The 20,771-nt window shown below is 37.5% G+C and overlaps 1 long non-coding RNA gene and 1 pseudogene across 2 annotated transcripts; one reads left to right on the top strand and one right to left on the bottom strand.

Annotated features, from left to right (window-relative positions):
* Nucleotides 1–774: 774 nt before the first annotated feature.
* On the bottom strand, nucleotides 775–10,064 carry LOC139940956 (uncharacterized). Of its 2 annotated transcripts, none has more exons than XR_011786511.1 (9): nucleotides 9,969–10,064; nucleotides 6,809–6,897; nucleotides 6,280–6,372; nucleotides 6,006–6,105; nucleotides 3,920–4,017; nucleotides 2,881–2,973; nucleotides 2,205–2,294; nucleotides 1,408–1,558; nucleotides 775–873 (listed from the first exon to the last, which is right to left on the bottom strand). It is a non-coding gene; the product is annotated as an uncharacterized lncRNA (long non-coding RNA). The 2 variants fall into 2 exon arrangements; XR_011786510.1 differs by having other exon boundaries at nucleotides 1,408–1,506.
* Nucleotides 3,944–18,869, top strand: LOC139940954 (uncharacterized; annotated as a pseudogene).
* Nucleotides 18,870–20,771: the final 1,902 nt, after the last annotated feature.

The raw sequence follows: 20,771 nt of genomic DNA, 5'->3' as shown, positions 1-20,771 counted from the left end.
CTGACCACTGTTGTGGGCTACCACATTTTGTTCAGATAATAAAACTTTGTCTTTTGTTTTTCCTCTTAATGATTGACATTCCTGTTATCTTTGAGGGACGAGGGTGCAACCAAACTGATGATATTTTGATTAGTATTTCTTTTGAGTTAGAAACCCAAAGTACATGCTGAAATTTAAAAAATAAAGATGGTCACTGCATATAGTGGTCATTTTGAATTCCCACAATGCATGATAACACTGTCATGTGACAAATCACTTCCATTTTCTTGAGAAAACTAAAAAAGCATGTAGACAGTTTGTTAATTGTAGTTAAAGACCCGAACAAATAACTACAATTGTTTTGTAAATAATTACACCCTAGGTCAAACAAATGGTTGCCATGGTACCAGTCGACTCAATGTATTGTTTACAAGATGACCCTAAATAATTATTGCTTTTAAAGTCATAATATGTGATAGTGGTGAGATGCATTAAATAGTATGGTAGAGGGCACCATGCCCCTCCCCCCATTTCGATAGTGTTTTAATGTAATTTTAGAGTTGTCATACAAGGTGGAAGTGATGCAAAAAGAGCAATTATTAGAAGTTCCTGCCAGCATGTGGCCTCAGTCTTTCCATAACCTCTTCTTATATCACTCTAATCCAAATTGGTTGTACTTTGTAAAGAGGCCCTGTGATATGCAACTGTTAATTTACCCTATATTGGCCCAAGTCCTTCTAAATCCTTCACTTTGGATACTGATGAAGGAATTGGGACTGTAAGGGTTTCAACTCGCCTGTTTACAGAAAAGGTGGTTCTTTATGCCAGGCTGTATGATGATAATTGGGTCTCAGACATTTACTTGTTGACATGTTGAAGTTTTGGACACTGGAGCTGCGCAGGCAGGAAAAAACAAACACACCTTTTTGTTAAAACAAATATTTCTAGTCTATAACGAAAGTCATTTTAAATAGCAACAGCGATTGAATCAAATTCCTACAACAGTTTGCTGGAGGTTTTTGTGTGAACTTTTGAATGAATTCTTCCCTCAATCAAGTTACACAGAACCTAGACTGGGCCCTTTCAGATATACAGGACAGAGAGGGCAGGGGATTCATAGTGTCCCCCTTTGATTTTCAAAAGTTTTAGAGTTACTTTTATGAAATTTGCAACATTTGTACATTTTTACCAAGCTCTGCATGATGACATGGATATAGTTACTTTCTGATTCCTTCACTCAAGATACTGAAGAATGAATTGGGACTGTTAAGCCCGGTTCAAACTTCCTGCGAATGCGAAGTTGACATGAATTTGACGTCACAACCTGTTTTTGCTACGATTTGCGAATTATTCTTTACAAATTTGTGATGTCAATATTTATATCGCATTCGCATAAAAGATGAACTAGGCTTGAAGGTTTCAACTTACCTGTTTACAGAGAAGGTAGTGCTTTTTGCAAAGCTGTATGATGAGCTTGGTCTTATCAGATATTTACTTGTTGACGGGTAGATGTTTTGGAGACTAGAGCTGAAGACGGGCAAACAAAACAAACACACCTTCTGTTAAGAACAATGCCATTCTGTATAAACAAGAAAACATGTATGTATAATTAAAAAATATAGAGTAATATTTTTCTCACTTTTCCTGAAACACTAGAGCTGCATTCCAATCTAAGGAGATTGCAATTGTACACAGTTAGCTTGCCACGTTGTTGGCTCGATTCGGGTCAATGGTTCTTTCCCTCAAGTAAGTTTCAAGGAATCCCATCAGTACTGCACTGGGCCCTTTCAGACTTACAGGGAAAGGGAAACATAGTGACCCCCTTTGGATTTTTCCAAAACTCAAGAGTTATTTCTATGAAATTTGCCACAATTGTACATTTTACCAAGCTCTGCATGATGACATGGATTTAGTTTCAAACTTTAATCACTAAAAGGGTACTTTTCATTGGAGCCTACTGGCCCAAGTCCTTCTGAATCCTTCACTTTGGATACTGAAGAAGGAATTGGGACTGTTAAGCCCTGCTCAAACTTCCTGCGAATGCGAAAGCGATGCAAAGTTGATGAGAATTTGACGTCACAACTCTGTTTTTGCTGCAATATTTGCAAGAGAGTTGAGCAAAACTCCACTGCTTCGAAGTATTCCTTGCAAACTTGTGACGTCAACATTCGTATCGTATTTGCATTTACAGGAAGTATGAACCGGGCTTGAGGCTTTCAACTTACCTGTTTACAGAGAAGGTAGCTCTTTTTGTCAAGCTGTATGATGATATTTTGGTCTCATCAGACATTTACTTGATGTTTTGGAGACTAGAGCTGCAGACAGGTAAACAAAACAAACACACCTTCTGTTAAAAACAAATATTTCAAGCCCAATCAAAGTTATTCTGTATAAACACGAAAACAGGACTTATAACTATAAACAAAAAAAAGTAAAATTTTTCTCACTTTCTTTTCTGAAAATCTAGAGCCGTCATGAAATCTGAGGAGATTGCGCATGTACTCAGTCAGCTTGCCACTTTGTTACAACTTGATATTTGAAATGAAAATTCAAATCCCTTCAAGGTGATCCCCTGGCTGCCACTTCCCAGGTTGTATCATAAACTTGGGTGTGATCACTGGCTTCATGGCAGTTAACGGTTGTATGGCTTTTTACTTTCACCCCAAACAAAGATATTGACAAAATAGGAAGACCCCAGCATCAGGCTACAAATCTCAGCTCTGTCAATTTTGTTTTGTTCAACCCCAAGCTTTTAAAAAACAAAAACAATGCGTTCTGATTATTTGCATCAAGTTAGCTTGCTTCCCATATTGATTTTGTGTAAAGTACACTACACATGAGGCCTAACTAGGATCTCAATTTGGGTTTGAGTATTGCTAAATTGCCTGTTAGCAAACTTACCTTTTACTAAAAAGAGCAGTTCCTTAATCACATGCCAGTTTATTAGACATCTACTTGTTGAAGTGTAGACATCTTTGAAAATGGAAAGCCTTCCTGTAACAAAAACAAACAGTACACTTCAAGTAATTATTTTCAACTGAATTGCTTTCACTTTAGAGTTGTTATCAAAAATACTTTCAGAACACCATGAACAGTTGAAAAACTATTCCGATATTTTCCAATACCTGAATATAAAAAACCTAGTCACAATAGACTCACAAAGCGCAACCAGGGATTTAGTGCTTTAGTGTTTCATTTACCCCATTGGGATGGCGGTGGGAATTCGAAAATTGATGACTGATAAAATTGTCAACTCAACTCAAAGGCTGCTCAGACAAAAGTGATCAAGCCAGCACAGACCGGCTAGCATTTTGTTATGGCTTAGCTCATTGCAGCATAAACAAATAAAAGGCTGCTCAGGCCACTCTGTTGATCAAACCAAAGTGTTTCTGTGTCGTATGTGGTAATAAAACACTATATTGTGACAAATCACTTCCACTTTCTTGAGAGAACTAAAAAGCATACATGGACAGTTTGAAGTGAAAGACCCCCAAAATAACGTCAATTGTTTTTAAGATAATTTCCCCCAAGGTCAAAATGGTAACACAGGACCTTCATATTTTATTTACAAGATGACCCTAAATAGATATTGGTTAAAGTCATAAAATTTGGTGGTGGTCAGATGTAGCAAAAAAAGCTACAGGCACTAAATATAGTAGAGGGTTCCATGCCGCCCCCCCCCCCCCACACACTTATAGGGCTCGAGATGGAAGTGATGCAAAATGAGCAATTGTTTATAAGAATTCTTGCCAGCATGTGGCCTCAATATTTCCATAACCTCTTCTGCTAAATCACTCGACTCCAACTTGGTTGTGCTTTATAAGATCGGAATGAGACCCTGTGATATTAAACATCCATTTGAGCCTTTTGGCCCAAGTCCTTCTGAATCCTTTACTTCGGATACTGAAGAAGGAATTGGGATTGTAAGTATCCAATTTACCTGTTTACAGAGAAGGTAGTTCTTCATGCCAGGCTGTATCATGATAAGTGGATCTCAGAGAGTTACTTGTTGACATGTAGATGTTTTGGAGACTGGAGCTGCAGGTAGGTAAACAAAATAAATACACCTTTTTGTTAAAACAACAGCCCAACGAAAGTCATTTTGACTAGCAACAGTGATTGGATGGGAAGTAAAAATCCTAAAACAGTTTGCTGGAGGTTTTTGTGTAGGTGTGAACTTTGTTATCAGTTATTAGAACAAACCAACATTTTAAATTCAGTGTTGAATTTTGAAGGCTTGATTTTGGTTAAATTGATTCAAGTTAGGCGCCTTGTCAAAACCTCCAAGCCGTTCCATTCCGCGTGAATTCTGCAGGAGTCCGCGAATTTTTGTAACAAAAGAACCCGTAGCAACCGGGCATGTCCACGGCCACCACGGCTCATTTACATGTCAATAAACATGAATATTCCAGGGGCTCCGCAGAGCGACCGGTCGGCCATTATAAGGTCCAGCTTATGAGCTGACCGGCGGAACCGCGGAGGAACGTAGGTGGTTAACAATGGTTTTACCTTTGCAGACTTTAAGTAAGGGTGGATGTGTAAATAAATCCCATTTCCTCCAATGTGTGATTTTTAAGACTTGGTTGGGCCTACATAACCAAAACATGAATTTTAAAAATGGTTGTCTTTATTCCCGGCTTTGACTGACAAAAACTCCAGGCTACGTGCAAACTCCGTTCCAAGTGGGTCAGAGTATCCAAGGGACAATTTTAACTGTTCGTTCTTACTTTCCAAGCGGAAAACATTAGTTTCTTATTTATAAAATCCCAAGTCACCGTCACCAATAAACAAATCTACACACCTGTGCGAGTGTGTCTCCATGTCAAAACAACCAGATAGTCTGGTTTGTCCAATGTCTGAGGGGGAGGAAGCCACAGTTTCAGAGACCGATGTTTCTATTGGCTGTTGAATTTCCATATAGCGCGTAGCGAATGTTTTCATTGGTCGATTTTGCCCTACTGCCAGAGCAGCATACTGTATTCAACATCATGGAAGAAAACGTTTTGTAGTCGCGGCAGTGGTGATTTCTTATTAATTTAGCATCTTTTTTCTTGCGGGAAAATTGATTAAATGTGAATGGTTTCAAGTTAAAAATCTATATTTTTGCATCAAGCATAAATGTTGCAAATTATGCTTCGCCAATTGGCGATGCACTTTTTACAATTGCATAGCAAATCATCAAAATTGCATCACAAATTGCGATGTGATACAGGCGAAATCGTTCCCTGATTATCACATGCGCTGGATGGTGTAATTGTCTTGTCGGTGCGGCCTGTCCGCTTCGAGGAGGATGGTATTCGTGAGTAGAAAATGTATTGTTCTGAAAGAGCACGGCCGGTCCGCGTCAAAGCCGCTGATATTCATGACCTGAAAATACAACTTGTTCATTCAAGAGACTTATTGTTATACTAACAATAGCGCCCGGCAAGGATAGCTCATTAACTTCGCCGCGCTTCAACGCACATGGCCGATCTTCCGCGGACTGTCCGAGGTCCTTAGCAACGGCGGTATTTGCTGTCCAGTCTGCAGACTGTCAGCGGAGGAACGCCCGGGAGGTTTTGACAAGGCGCCTTACACAGAACCTTGACTGGGCCCTTTCAGACTTACATGACAGAGGGGGAAGGGGATACATAGTGGCCCCCTTTGATTTTCCAAAGTTCTAGACTTATTTTTATGAAATTTGCCAAAATTGTACATTTTTTACCAAGCTCTGCATGATGACATTGATATAGTTTCAAGGGTACTTTTCATTTTTAGCCTACTGGCCCAAGTCCTTCTGATTCCTTCACTTTGGATACTGAAGAAGGTTTTGAGACTATTAAGCCTGGCTCAAACCCTCTGCGAATGTGAATGTTGATGTGAATTTGACATCACAACTCTGTTTTTGCTGCAATATTAGCAAGAGAGTTGAGAACAACTCAACTGCTTCAAATTCTGAAGTATTTGTGCCAATTTGTGATGTCAACATTCGTATGGCAAAGCGGCTTCGCAGGAAGTATGAACCGAGCTTGAGGCTTTCAACTTACCTGTTTACAGAGAAGGTAGTTCTTTTTGTCAGGCTGTATGATGATAACTTGGTCTCATCAAACATTACTTGTTGACATGTTGATGTTTTGGAGACTGTAGCTATAGGCAAAGGAAACAAACACACCTTATTAATAAAAAGTAGTATGTGCTTTTGAAAGAGACCTTGTAGGCCTAAATGAGCAACTGTCATTTGAGCCTCCTGGCCCAAATCCTTCTGAATCATTCACTTTGGATACTGAAGACGGAATTGAGACTGTAAGGGTTTCAATTTACCTGTTTATAGAGAAGGTAGTTCCTATATATGGTCAGACTGTTTGATGATTGGGTCTCAGCCTTGTTGACATGTAGATGTTTTGGAGACTGTAGCTATAGGCAAAGGAAACAAACACACCTTATTGTTAAAAAGTAGTATGTGCTTTTGAAAGAGACCTTGTAGGCCTAATGAGCAACTGTCATTTGAACCTACTGGCCCAAATCCTTCTGAATCATTCACTTTGGATACTGAAGAAGGAATTGAGACGGTTAGGGTTTCAATTTACCTGTTTACAGACAAAGTAGTTTCTATGGTCAGACTGTTCGCTGATTGGGTCTCAGCCTTGTTGACATGTAGATGTTTTGGAGACTGGAGCTATAGGCAAAGGAAACAAACACACCTTATTGTTAAAAAGTAGTATGTGCTTTTGAAAGAGACCTTGTAGGCCTAAATGAGCAACTGTCATTTGAGCCTACTGGCCCAAGTCCTTCTGAATCATTCACTTTGGATACTAAAGAAGAAATTGAGACTGTAAGGGTTTCAATTTACCTGTTTACAGAGAAAGTAGTTTCTATGGTCAGACTGTTCGATGATTAGGTCTCAACCTTGTCGACATGTAGATTTTTTGGAGACTGGAGCTATAGGCAAATGAAACAAACACACCTCATTAATAAAAAAAAGTAGTATGTGCTTTTGAAAGAGACCTTGTAGGCCTCAATGAGCAACTGTCATTTGATAATTAAACAAGAATGGTGTAACTTCACTCTGCAATGTTTAACTGTTGGGCACATGGCTCCATGAAATCTCCTATGGGATTATTCTACAAATAAGCCATGATAGACTAAGAAAAACTTGGGAGCTTGAGGCCAACATTATGTGATAGCAAGGGAGCTCATGATACAGCAAACCAGTAAGTTAGTTTGCTTTATTTTAACAATTTTGTTCAAGCATAAAAGTGGAGATCTTAAACCATGCAAATATGTTTAAATTTTATCTCAGTATGTTTATTTAACCCTGTGGTGAACAGATTAATGTTATTGTTTTAACTGTAAATTAAAACGAACAATGCAACTCATTTATGGTTCTTGGTGATGTAGGCCTACCTGGTTAAAGCCATTGGACATTTTCTGATCAGAACAAGAATTAAAAGTTCACAGATTTACAAACAACTTACAGGGTTTACAGAAGGTAATGGTGAACGACTCCTCTTAAAATATTATTCCATGAAATGCATTTCTTTTTGAGAAAATATTAAAACTGTTTCCCAATTATCAAATTCTCGATATATCGAGAATAGCAGATTTATTTTAAAAACATGTCCTGACACAGCGAAACAAGTGGAAACAAGGGTGGGTTTTCCCATTATTTTCTCCCGACTCTGATCCAATTGAGCCTAAATTTTATATATAAATTGTGATACACGAAGTGTGGGCCTTTGGACAATACTGTTTTCCGATGTTGTGCGATTGCTTTAAGATACAGATCTGAACCAGTGAAATTATTTTTAGCCAAGGAGATAACATGTGAGAATATGAATAAAGTATTTATAATTTAATCAACGTTTTTATAATAATAATAACCATGGCAATGGATTATACTGCAGTTTTGTAAACAAATCCATGGTAGCAGGTTCTGGCCGGACTAGAATGCCTCCACTGCGATTCATGTGAGTGTCATTGGTCATATTATAGTAACCATCATTTACCATACCATAGTCACCCATCACTTAATTCGTCTTTTCAATCAGAATCATTTTGTGATAATTTAAAGGTATTCCTGTGCTTCTTCTGGTCCAAAAGGAGGCGTCATGTCGCTTTTCAGTGCAAAATCACACAATTAAACCAAAACACATTCAACCATGTTTTTCTTGAAATTTGTCAATAATGCCCCCGTTTGATTATCACATTAAACAAAATTGATCAATAATGGTTATAAACAACTGAATGAGGGCAGTATATACGTGAGTTGTAGTTTTAACCGATTCTCACAGGCCAATTTGAATGTGTTTTTGGTGGGCCCTAGCGACAGCCTTGTGCACTTAAGAGTTGAGTAATTAACTGTTGAACACTGTCAAACTTTGTGAAAACTGCGCGGGGATTACAAACAAATTCGTAAACGATGAGTGTCTGTTTATTGAAAATTTATCTCTGTCAAACATTTTGTCCCTTTGTTAAAAACTAAAAGGCAGCAAGTAGATGTTTTTGGCCCCATGCCCGCACTTTAATATACCATGTAAAAATTGGGAAATCTCAGTGTTTGTGGCAACGTAAAAGAGGAAATCACAACATGCAGTGTATTTTACCAACATAGGGTGTTGACTGTGGGGATTAAAAGTGTAACAATTTGATTTTTTATTTATTGACACAGACTGACAGAGTATAATCATGACATTTTCCAGGCATCTTCACCTTGTTGACACATGCTTTCCAGCATGGGCTCGAATTGGTGGTAAAAAGAAAAAATATACGGTAATAATTATTGTTTTTTGAAAACGTTGGCAACGTCACATATTTATTTTGATTTGTTTTTATGCATCATGTACATAAATAAAATTTAAAAAAAACTTTTTATGGGAAAACACAATTTTCAATTATACTGGGCAAAGTTTAATAAAGCTGTCTGAACACAGAAAATTGCAGAAACAAACATTTATGGAATGTTGGCTAAAGTAACCAGTTTCTGTCAGGCATGATTTTTCTGTACATAGCAAATTGTTAAGCTTACACTGACAGGCTTTATCAAATTGGGCCCAATTTAATAAAGTTGTCAAGTTGTCAAACAGAAAGTATTACTTGACAAATTTCTTTGCTAAGCAAAATATGATATGGGCACCAGACAAAAAACAATGTTAACTTGTCATGGAGTGGCTGATAACTTGTTTCTGTTTAGCATTACTTTTCTGCGCTAGGCTTTGAAAATGGGCCCACATGGGCGGCACAGGCCACAGCTCCATTGAAATACTTCAACTTCTTCTGGAAATGTGTTTTAAAATATGTTTGTAAGATATAAAGAGCTAAATCCTTATGACAATATTAATGTCCAATTATTTTAACAATTTTCAGCACAATATTGTTCTTATTCAGTGACACCAGGGCCAAATTTAGATAGTCTAAAAGTACAAAAACTTGCTAAGCACAGACAAATCTTGCTTAGCAGGAACAGCCTTACCAGCTACTTTTTCATAAAGTTTGTTGCAAATGGTGCTGCACCAACTTTTTGTTTAGCAAAGAATTTTCTGCTAACCGGCTTTATGAATTTTAGGCTCAGTTTCAGAACAAACTCGCTTCACTTTGCATGCTCTTTTGTTGGGTGGACAGGTTGTCATGGACGATTGTGCAAAAAGTAAGTTTTCAAAACTCAGCCTCACAAAATGTTAAAAACAAAGATTATACAGCAAACTCACACAACCGGAACACAGTTTTTCTTTTCTAAGGGTCCGTAGCACTTGGGCATGCTTTTAAACGAATTTTAGTTGTGCATAATACTTTTCAATTTGGAGAAGTTTCGGACAACATATTCGGTAGATCTCACCTGCACATTTCAACAATGTCGTCTGCGCACCGAATAATTGAGTCAACACGTACATGTGTTTTTTATTTTACTTTTCGGCCTGCGGGTTGTGTTGTAAAATCCAACATTTCTTCAAATTGTGCGAATGAAAATTCTTTGCAGCACTTTTATTATCAAGACAAACAAAATCTCAACTCACAATTGCACTTTTGTAGTAGTTTGAACTCGGAAATCCGGTGAAAAGCTGAGTTTCTTGGAGATAAAAGACACGGAAACTTTCAAAGTCCTCCATTTTTTCTTTGAAATGTGCAAATCATGCAGATTTTCACCTACGACCCCGGCCGGCGTGCTCCGTCAAGCCCCCAGCCAATCAGCAACCAGCTTTGACATTTGCATAACAAAGCCGGACCTTCTAGAATTTTCTTGCCCAACTTTTGTGACCATATTAGGTACTAAATGGGCGGGCCCTGCAAGAGTTCAAACTATTTATTTTAAAAGGGGTGATTGGGTACGTCTTCTTGCATGGGGTAAACTCGTGAAATTATTAAACCAGTGTTTACATGGTGAGATTATTATTGACTGATAATTAAGTGAACAATGATCCTGGAAGAAAATAGAAGACACAGAAAAATAGAACTGAGATTTGTTGTCTTAAGGTAGGGAGAATTTAGAAGTTGATCAATACCACCATCCGCTGAGAAGTAGATATAACACCTGTTTTGATAGAGACGTAGTGAGAAATTAAAAATGTATCAATTGGATTATACTATTTGTATGGTTTCAACATCCCAAATAACTTTTCTTTTTCCAAGACAGTTTTCTTCGCTCTTTACATATAATTACTTTTTTAACAGATCAATCTTTAGTCGCTATCTGCCAATTTCCCAGTTTGTTTTCGGGTAATTTCGTCAGTTTCTTTTCACCCCGTTGAACCCGACTCTTCCCTGCCATTGATCCCCATTATTATTATTATGGAAGATACCCTTCCCCACGTGGGTGACCCAACGCTTCTCTGTCCCTACCAAGTAGTCTGTACACTTTCTGTACAGCCTTTTGTTAAGTTGTATTAGCATCTGAGAAGTCAGGGAAGTGATCAACCAATGTTGTTGTTTTTGTTTTACACGTGTTTGACATACGATCGAAACGTGGGACTGATTTCATAAATCTGATAAGCAGAAAAAATACAAACAAATTAAACAAGTTTATTTGCTAAGCAAAAATTTAGTGGGGCACCAGTCAAAACAGTAACCTTTTCTGTGATTAGCAAGATTTTTTCCTTCGTAAAACAAAAGTTAGCTAAAAACTAGGTCAAAGATCTACTATTAAAGTTCAAGTTACATGACGCCCGACGATAGTTGATTATTTATTTAATACTTTTATTTATTTATGTGAAAACAATATTGTTGAATGCCGGAATAATGAATACTCGAGAGTTCCAAGACTCCTCGAAATTGTTTTTATCGGAAAATACATTCAAATAAACTTTTTTTTTAACAGCCGTGTTGATCCCAAGAGGGCGCAATACCGAGGTATGTGCACTTTCGTACCTAAAAGCACAACCAAATGCTTACCAGAATAAGGTTACCAGTCAAACTATTACGTGAGATGTACAATTTGTTGTGACTGGTACCCTGCTCATTGCTGCCTAGCAGAAGACATGGGCTTTCGCATTGATATTCCTTGCCAAAACAAAAAAGGGTCGATTTTTGCTTAGAATCGATTCCATGTTTTGTTATCTTTATGCTACTTTTGCCTATCGATTAGCGTTATGTTTTCAAAATTTAGCGTTCTTGAAAATATCGACTTTGGTAACCGGCTTGTGTTTCGGTTACTTCTATTATTCGGAAATCGGTATCATTGGGTCTGTTCTTCGCGCGCCAGACTATTTCCAACGACGAGGCGAGTATCGATGCGAAGTGAGCAATTTGAGGCCGAGGTAAATGTCAATTATTTCTTCATTAACCACCACATTTCCTTCTTCTAAAGGAATCGAACATATCTTCAGGTATTTCTCATTTGAAAAATTCAATTGATCTTTGCATAGGTTGTAATACTTCAACAAATTATGAGTTTATTTTTTAGGTAAGCGCGGATTCACTTTTTAAAATGGCGATTTTACCCGCGCCGTATAGCCTACGTTACACACGTTACACTGTAGCCCCATAAATCGGTCCAATCCACTCCGTATCCTTGGCCCCAGCACCACTGATATCAAAACCCAGACGTGTGTCCGTATATTTGTACATGAAGCGCGGATTGGGTATCTTTTCCTTCTAGGACGAACGTGTGCAGATAATTCCACACGTTTGTCCTAGGAAAAATAATCTGCGCACGGTCGGGGTCGGGGTCGGCATATCGCGGCATTAGCGGTAAAAGAGCAGTAGTTGAGTAGTTGATTTTTACTCAAAATCTGTGATACCTATTTGAACGATTCCAAGTGTAGTGCTATCTGCAACTTCTGAAGCATTAGATCGGTAAGTTTCATGATGCAGAACATTGCAGATGTTTTTTCAAGGAAGCGAAAGGTGTTCAAGCTAAAAGGGAATCTGGGATTTGAGGCATTGCATGGTGAGGTATCAACATATTTTGATTAATAGTAAAGGAAATAATTGTTATATTATATATTTTTTGCATGTTACAGGAACCAAGTAGCTGCTGAGACCTGGAGTTGATGAGCTTCCTAACAATGTACAAAGAGTCTGATAAATGAACTGCTCTCTCCTTGATAAAAGGTAAGGGAAACTCCCGAGTCATGAATATAAGAACAGCTGTTAGATCATAAATCTATCATAGTTTCCTTCATTTCTTGGCAAACTTGCCACCTTTCTTCTATTGTACCTTCTACTGGCAACTGAGCTGTAAAATTTAGTGAACTTTATGTTGGGGGGGGGGAAATTAATACTGTTTTGGGGAAAATCAAATATCAAATTTTCCTTGCATCAAAATTTAACACCAAGAGTGATGACTAGTAAACACAACTGGTAGTGTGGGGGTTGTTTTGCTTTGCAAAGTTTGTCATAAAAAAAAACATGAAACCAAACTTTCTATCATTTTCTCCTTTTGGTTGTGTGGCAGCTGGTCAACTTTTTGCAGCTGTTTGCGGCCGCTTTGAGCATTATTTTTGGTACAAGCTGATTCCGGTCGCTATGGTCTCTAAAGTATTCAGACACTTAAACCTGAGCCATTATTCTAGTACACGGAGATTCACCCGAAAAAGAGTGGAATTGTCACCTACTCGATTCCTCTTCAACAAAATAACCCCTAGTGGACATGCAAGAGAAAAAAAAACCACAGAAACATGGGCCATAGTTTCCTTCATTTCTTGGCAAACTTGCCACCTTTCTTAATTATTTGAGTTTATTTGTACCTTCTACTGGCAACCGAACATTGAGTGAACTTAATGTTAGGGGAGGGGGAATTAATACTGTTTTGGGGAAAATCAAATATCAAAATTTAACACTAAGAGTTATAACTAGTAAACACAAATGGTAGTGTGTTTTGCTTTGCAAAGTTTGTCATAAAAAAAACATGAAACCAAATTTCCTATCATTTTCACCTTTTGGTTGTGTGGCAGCTGGTAAACCTTTTGCAGCTGTTTGCAGCTTTGAGCGTTATTTTTTGTACAAGCTGATTCCGGTCGCTATGGTCTCTAAAGTATTCAGACACTTAGTACACGGAGATTCACCCGAAAAAGAGTGGAATTATCACCTACTCGATTCCTCAATCAACAAAATAACCCCCAGTGGAAATACAAACCACAGAAACATGGGCCATCTTTTTTATTATACTTGAATTGTTGAAAGATGTTGAGATGACTTGAATGGGGCCCTTTAGTCAAAGCATTATTAAACGGTTGCTGCAGATGAAGAAAAACCATATATACAATATTACATAATATTGTTTATTCTTGTTAGCTACAGACAGATGCCAATGTCGGATGAAGTCTACCACTCCAAAAGTAGATGCATGATGTCCATGCTGCCCAGTGTCAAAGTACAACGATGTCTTCCCAAGCAAAAGGTAAGAACCAGTTTCAATATGGAGGTTCAATAGTGTTGCTTATTTGGACTATTTAAAATCCTGGCCCAACATAGGCCACTGAAAAAATGGTTTTATAAACATACATGTTAAAGAATCAAGGATATCTTCATCAACAGTTAAATTGAACAAAATCAATCACCACATAATTTGAGATACATCATGAGAAGTGTAAAATTCTTCTCTCTGTGGTTTTTGTTGAAATTCTCTGTAGTTTTTGTTGAAATTTTATAAAAACAAAACCTACCCACCCCCTTCATTTTTTTAACTAGTGTTTTTTCTGCCATTGGTGGCGCTTTTCAAGGTTCCCAGCACTAAAGACCCATAAAATCAAAAAGTGAAATTAACACTGAATTACCACTTCCTCAGACTACTAGTGTAAAAGCAGTCTGTGTTGTGATGTAAAATTTGTCAAATCATGAACTTGAAGATCATTTGAAACTTCCAATGCGTGTATCCAGACCTCACAGCGCTGTTTTCATGAAAACTCTGCATTTTTGCGGAGCTTGACACAGATCAAAACAAGTTTTTTTTTTAAATTGTGAACCCATTTTTAGATATATAGAAAGGAAAAAGAGTGTGTATAATTGTAAATCATTACACACTCAATTTTGTTTTAAAACAAAAGAACAAACATTTAAATCTTGCTTGAGGTGATCTTTATTGAAAAATCTCAAACTACCCTTGTGCTTATTACTTGTTATTATTGTTACTTGCTTAATAAGGCGTTATTGTTTTATTTGTTTGTATGATACAGCGAGGGTTGTCGTCTCCACAGAGATCTACACATCACCCAAGTAGATGTCTGAGACCTGGAGTTGATGAGCTTCCTAACAATGTACCAAGAGACTGATAAATGAACTGCTCTCTCCTTGATAAAAGGTAAGGGAAACTCCCAAGTCGTGAATATTAGAACAGCTGTTAGTTCATAAATCTATCATAGTTTCCTTCATTTCTTGGCAAACTTGCCACCTTTCTTCTATTGTACCGCCCACCAGCCACCAAACTGTAAAATTTAATGGGGGGGGAGACAAAAAACAAGTTTCAACATGTGGGTTCAATAACTAATAGCGCAAGGTGTTGCTTATTTAGACTTTTTATAATCTTGGCTCACAAGGTGCTACGGCCAGAAGCACCGGGGGGAACAACCCCTTCTCTCTTTGATAAGTGCACTGGGTTCTTTTCCATGCGTTACACAACACATGGGACCAACGGCTTTACGTCCCATCCGAAGGACGAAGCATTGGTTAAGAGTCTGGCTTAAGGTCACTGCTGATTCAGGCCACTATGGTCTCTAAAGTATTCTAACACTAAAAACCTGTGCCATTATTCTAGAACATGGACTTTCATAAAAGAAAGAAGAGTATAATCGTCACCTGCTCAAGTCCTCAACCCCCCCCCCCTAAAAAAAAAGAAACATCACAGAAACATGTGCAAACTTTTTCATTTTGCTTGATATGTTGAAATCAAGTCTTTTGAGACGACTTGAATGCCGCCTTATTGAATTGTTGCTGCAGATGAAGACACACAACAACACACCTCTTTTACAAGATATTGTTTGTGTTTGTTTAGCTACAGACGGATGCCATTGTTAGATGAAGTCTACCTCTTCAATATGAAGATGCATGGTGCAGATGCTACCCAGTGTCAAAGTACAGCAAGGTCTTCCCCATCAACAGGTAAGAACTAGTTTCAACATGTGGGTTCAATAACTAATAGTGCAAAGTGTTGCTTTTTTAGACTTTTTATTATCTTGGCTCAACAAAAACCACGGACAAAAAGGTTTTATAATCAGTCAACAGTTAAATTAAATTATATGAACCAACATTAATTTGAGATTTTGGACAGTTGAAAATAATTTGGTTGAAACCAATTTGATTGAGTTTTACTCACATTTATGTAATTATTTCACGTGACACTTTTGTCCTTGAGCAAGACACTTAAATGCGTATCTGTGAGGGCAGAGTTGGTTCTTGTGATTGATTAGCTTAGTATTTGGCAGCACAGGCTGTATACTTCCCAGGGAGCTGAGATGGTTTAAGGAATTATGTAAGGCCTGGTGACCAGGGGTGATAATGTTGAAGCGCCATGAGCATCACTACGTGACTGACCTGAGTGCTGAATAAAAAGCCTTTATTATTATTATTACTATTAAAAATGTTGAAGTTGATCTTTAATGGTAAATGTTCAAACTACCCTTGTACTTCATTACTTGCTCTTACTTCAAAGCTTACTAAAGCGTTATTGTATTTTCTGTTTGCATTGATAGCTGGGGCAGTCATCGGACAGCGAGGGCAGTCATCTCCACAGAGATTTACTCATAAACCAAGAAGATGTCAGAGACCTGCAGTTGATGAGCTTCCTAACCATTTACATTGAATCAGGTAAGTGAACTGCTCTCCCCTTTACAAAAGTTTGCGGAAATTATTCTGCACATTACGAAAGCTGATGGATCAATCATGAATCTATCCCAGCTTTGTTTTCATTACTTTTTTCACTACTTTGTCATGATAGTTAATGCAATAGACCGATCCATTAGGCTCCGCCCTCCCGTGAAAACATTCCGCTCACGTGGCTGTTAAATATATCTACACAAACTGAAATTCTAACAACTTTTCTTGGGGGGGATCTGGGAAGTAAATAATTTGAAAACAAAATTTACACATACCTCAACATAATTAAATGGCTGTTCCTTCAAATGCTTACATCTCATTGTTCGATCTCGATCATCTTTATCTTCTTTTTTTATCACATGAAAAACTAAAATTACATTGTTTAATGTCACAGTCTAAATATACCTTAATAATAAACATTTGTTTGTCTTAATATGTAGATGGTGTCTACCTGTCACACATTTCCGAGACCTGCAACTGCGTGTAGTCAGCCCACTGTCTACATATCACCTGTTAATATGTGTGAGGGTTACGCAAGAGGAAGGTAAAATACCTGTGGTTGTTTTACACTAACATCAAAGGGTGGTCTGTTTTTGCAGCACTCATACCAACAGAATATCTCGTCACATACCACAACATTTTTGGGGATGAAATGCTGGCACCAGCCTAACCCGAAATGAGAGGTCTGTCCCTACAGATTGATTACAGATTTAAAAGATAGGAAACATGTTTTTGATTAACAAAACCCCTTTGACTGTACAAAATTACAATTTTAAATAATTAAAAAGGTTTTTAGTACAAACCATTGATATTTCTTAAGTTAAACCATAAACTAGGAATGAAATTATTTCGCATCGTATGATGATAAGTAAAAGATCTGGAATGTGCTTTACACCATGCCTGACCTAAAACAAATTTACAAAATTTAGTTCAGGCAAATCGGATCCAATTTATTTAAGGTACACTTTGGCAAAATTGATCTGAAAATTTAAATGATGTATAAATGGAGTCATCATTAATGGATCACCATATTTTGATGACAAGGGCAAATTAAACACCCCTAGTTATGTCTAGTTCATTTAATAGTAATAAATTATAATAAAAAGTAGAATAATGTGCCATGTCTGTCTAAATCACACTCCTGGCGCAGGAGAGATGCAGAAGCAAGATTGCAATGAGTTACATTGTTAAGCATAAATAGAAGTGTTTGACTTCCTTGTTTTGTGTCCTGTTACATCTTAGGACACCTCAATGTTTTCATCTCACAGCATAAAAAAAACTGATATCCTAAAACTTAGAGAGTGTAGCCAACAACTCTCATTACAATCTTTAAAGCTTCAGAGTTTGAGAGAAAAAGTAATTTTTATTATTGAAACCTCACGGGTCTTCAAGGCATTATGAAGGAATCATTGTAAAAAGTAAGTGTACCATTTGCAAGCAAGCACACAATGTGTGTATTTTGAACTCACAAAGTTCGAGAAAAATTTACTGTTTCTCGGGGTGGCAAACTTCTCAAAAGAGTGGCTTCAAGATTTCAGAAAGATAGTGGGTCTGGTATAGACTTTTGTTACCAGGAGGAAAAAAACCTTATCCTAAAATCAGACTTCTTGCAAGGTACACTTATTTTACTCCACAATTTAAAGCTTCACAAATTTTTAAAGGTAGCTCATAACTTAATAATTATAAGTAGCCATAATCTTTGCATTTAATGTTGTTGACTTAAAGACACTGGACACTCGTGGTAATTACTTAATTGTTAGCATAAAAACTTACTTGGTTACGAGCATGGGAGTGCTGTTGATAGTATACAACGTTTTGAGAAACGGCTCCCTCTGAAGTGACATAGTTTTTGAGAAGAGGTAATATCTCACTCAAATCTTACGCAAGGTGTACAGTGCCTTTAAGAGGTATTATTTGCATAGTGGACAAAGATCTTAAAAGCAAATTATTATTTGATATTAATGAAAAACTAGACATTTAAATAAAATGTCCTTCACAAGTTTTGCCTAATAATATGTGACAGGCTGACGAGTCATTAAGTATTTTGATATTTTCTTGATAAACTAATTAATTGACCAAGTGAAAAAACATAAGTTAAACCCAAATCCAATACCAGACATTGTAGTTTCTTGACAGGAATACCTGATACGATGACAGAACTGTTGCACCATAATCAATTGGGCAAGAAAACATTCCTCATAGTAAAAAGTGTTACTAGCATACAATCTGTTGCAAACGATTTATCTATGATTTCTGGTATTTGTATTTTAAAACTTGCACAATTTCATAGAGGTGCTTAAAGCCCAAAAGTAGCTAAGCACAAACATAAATATGCTTGCCAAAATCTGGTTACCAGCATAACTACCATGCTATGTGAACAATTTGTGACTGGTATGGTATCCTGCTCATTTCTGCTGAGCTGAAAACTGCTAAGCAATATTTTTAGCTAAAGCAGCTCTGTGAAGATTACTTTGTGTGCTTAGCTACAAGAAGGGTCATGAGAGTGCATAAAACATCACTCTGCAAAAGATTCAAAGTTTTTGCAAAGAAAACTAAATTAAAACTATTAGTATTGTCTTACGCTGATAAAGATTACCTTGTTTACATTATAATATACTCTTTGAAGTTTGAGTTGTCAAATAAAATGATTCTATTAATGAAAAAAGAAATCTCTCTATTTCCCTTACTTAATGTGCTATTGTTTTACATAAAATGTGTTGTGGATTATAAGTATTAAAAGTAACTTAAAAGTATTAAACTAAAAAGTATCATACCATACCTTTAATATGAAAAACCCCTACCGTCAAATTACATCTGAGAACAACCACTTTAATAGAAATAGTTCCACCCCATTAAATACTTTGAATAAAAAGTACTACACTACACCTTTAATGCAAAAAAACCCTTTTCATTAAATTACATCTAAGAATAACCACTTTAATAGAAAAAGCTCCACCCCATTAAATACTTTAAATACAAGGTACCATACCACATCTTTAATACGAAAAACCCCTACCGTTAAATTACACCTGAGATTTACCACTTTAATAGAAATAGTTCCACCTCAATAAATACTTTGAATAAAAAGCACCATACCACACCTTTAATATGAAAAACCCCTACCGTCAAATTACATCTATGAATAACCACTTTAATAGAAAAAGTACACCCCATTAAATACTTTGACTAAAAAGTACCATACCACACCTTTAATACAAAAACCCTTTTCATTAAATTACATCTAAGAATAACCACTTTAATAATACAAGTTCCACCCCATTACATACTTTAAATAAAAGGTACCATACCACATCTTTAACCCCCCTACTGTTAAATTCACCTAAGAATAACCACTTTAATATAAATAGTTCCACCCCATTAAATACATTAACTAAGTAGTATTATACCACACCTTTAATACGAAAAACCCCCACCATCAAATTACATCTAAGAATAACCACTTTAATAGAAATAGTTCCACCCCATTAAATACATTAACTAAAAAGTATCATACCACACCTTTAATACGAAAAACCCCTACCGTCAAATTACATCTAAGAATAACCACTTTAACAGAAATAGTTCCACCCCATTAAATACATTAAGTAAAAAGTATCGAAAAACACCTTTAATACACCACTTCAATGGATACCACCCACCTCCCCCGGATACCAACCATCTCATCCCAACGTACCCCCTAGTCCTCGCAAGCTTTATTATGCCCGTCTCAGCCCAACACAACACTCACCCTCAACCCAAGTCCGCATCTCAAACAGCCCACCCCATTACTCCTACCATCACCCAAACCCCCATCCCAACCGTCCATACCACTCTCCTACCATCACCCCAAGTCCTCATCCTAAACAGTCCAGCCAATTACTCCTACTCCATCACCCAAGCCCTCATCCCAAACAGTCAAGCCCATTACTCCTACACCATCACCCCAAGTCCTCATCCCAAAGAGTCAAAGCCCATCACCCCTTCCATCACCCCAAGTCCTCATCCCAAACAGTCAAGCCCATCATCATTCCTACCATCACCCAAGACCTCATCCCAACCAACCGAGCCCACTGGCTAACCAGCAAACTCCCAGCCCCTTGCCCGGGAGTCTCAGAGCAGAGGCAACCCTTACCCTAGCCCACTGAGCAACCTCCTTGGCCCCTCAGCACTTAGAATTTTTACTCCTCCAGCCAAGCTCCAAGGCCCTTGGTAGGCCCTGGTCAACTCTCAGATCAGCTAGAAATCCAAGGGTTGAGCCAGGGAAAATAAATTCTGAAATATTTTCTAAGTCAGCCATTTTTAACTTCATCACTCCAAAAACCGTTAGATTTTTATAACAGCTCAGTAGCACAGCAGTGAGAGAGAGTGCTTACAGAGTGGAAGGTCCCCGGTTCAAACCCTGCACATTTTTACAAGATTTGTAAAAAAAATCTTTTTTACTGTTAAAAGAGGGTCCCCGAAGGGATTTGAACCCACCCTGCTCACAGCTCCAGGATTCCTGGGGCTGTGAGCTAGCCCGCTGCGCCACGGTGGCTCTTGAAAAAATTTGCTCGGAACTAATATTTAAACCT

Source organism: Asterias amurensis, chromosome 8 (genome assembly GCF_032118995.1).
Source record: "Asterias amurensis chromosome 8, ASM3211899v1".
Classification (NCBI taxonomy): domain Eukaryota; kingdom Metazoa; phylum Echinodermata; class Asteroidea; order Forcipulatida; family Asteriidae; genus Asterias; species Asterias amurensis.
This window is presented reverse-complemented; position numbering and strand designations above follow the sequence as displayed.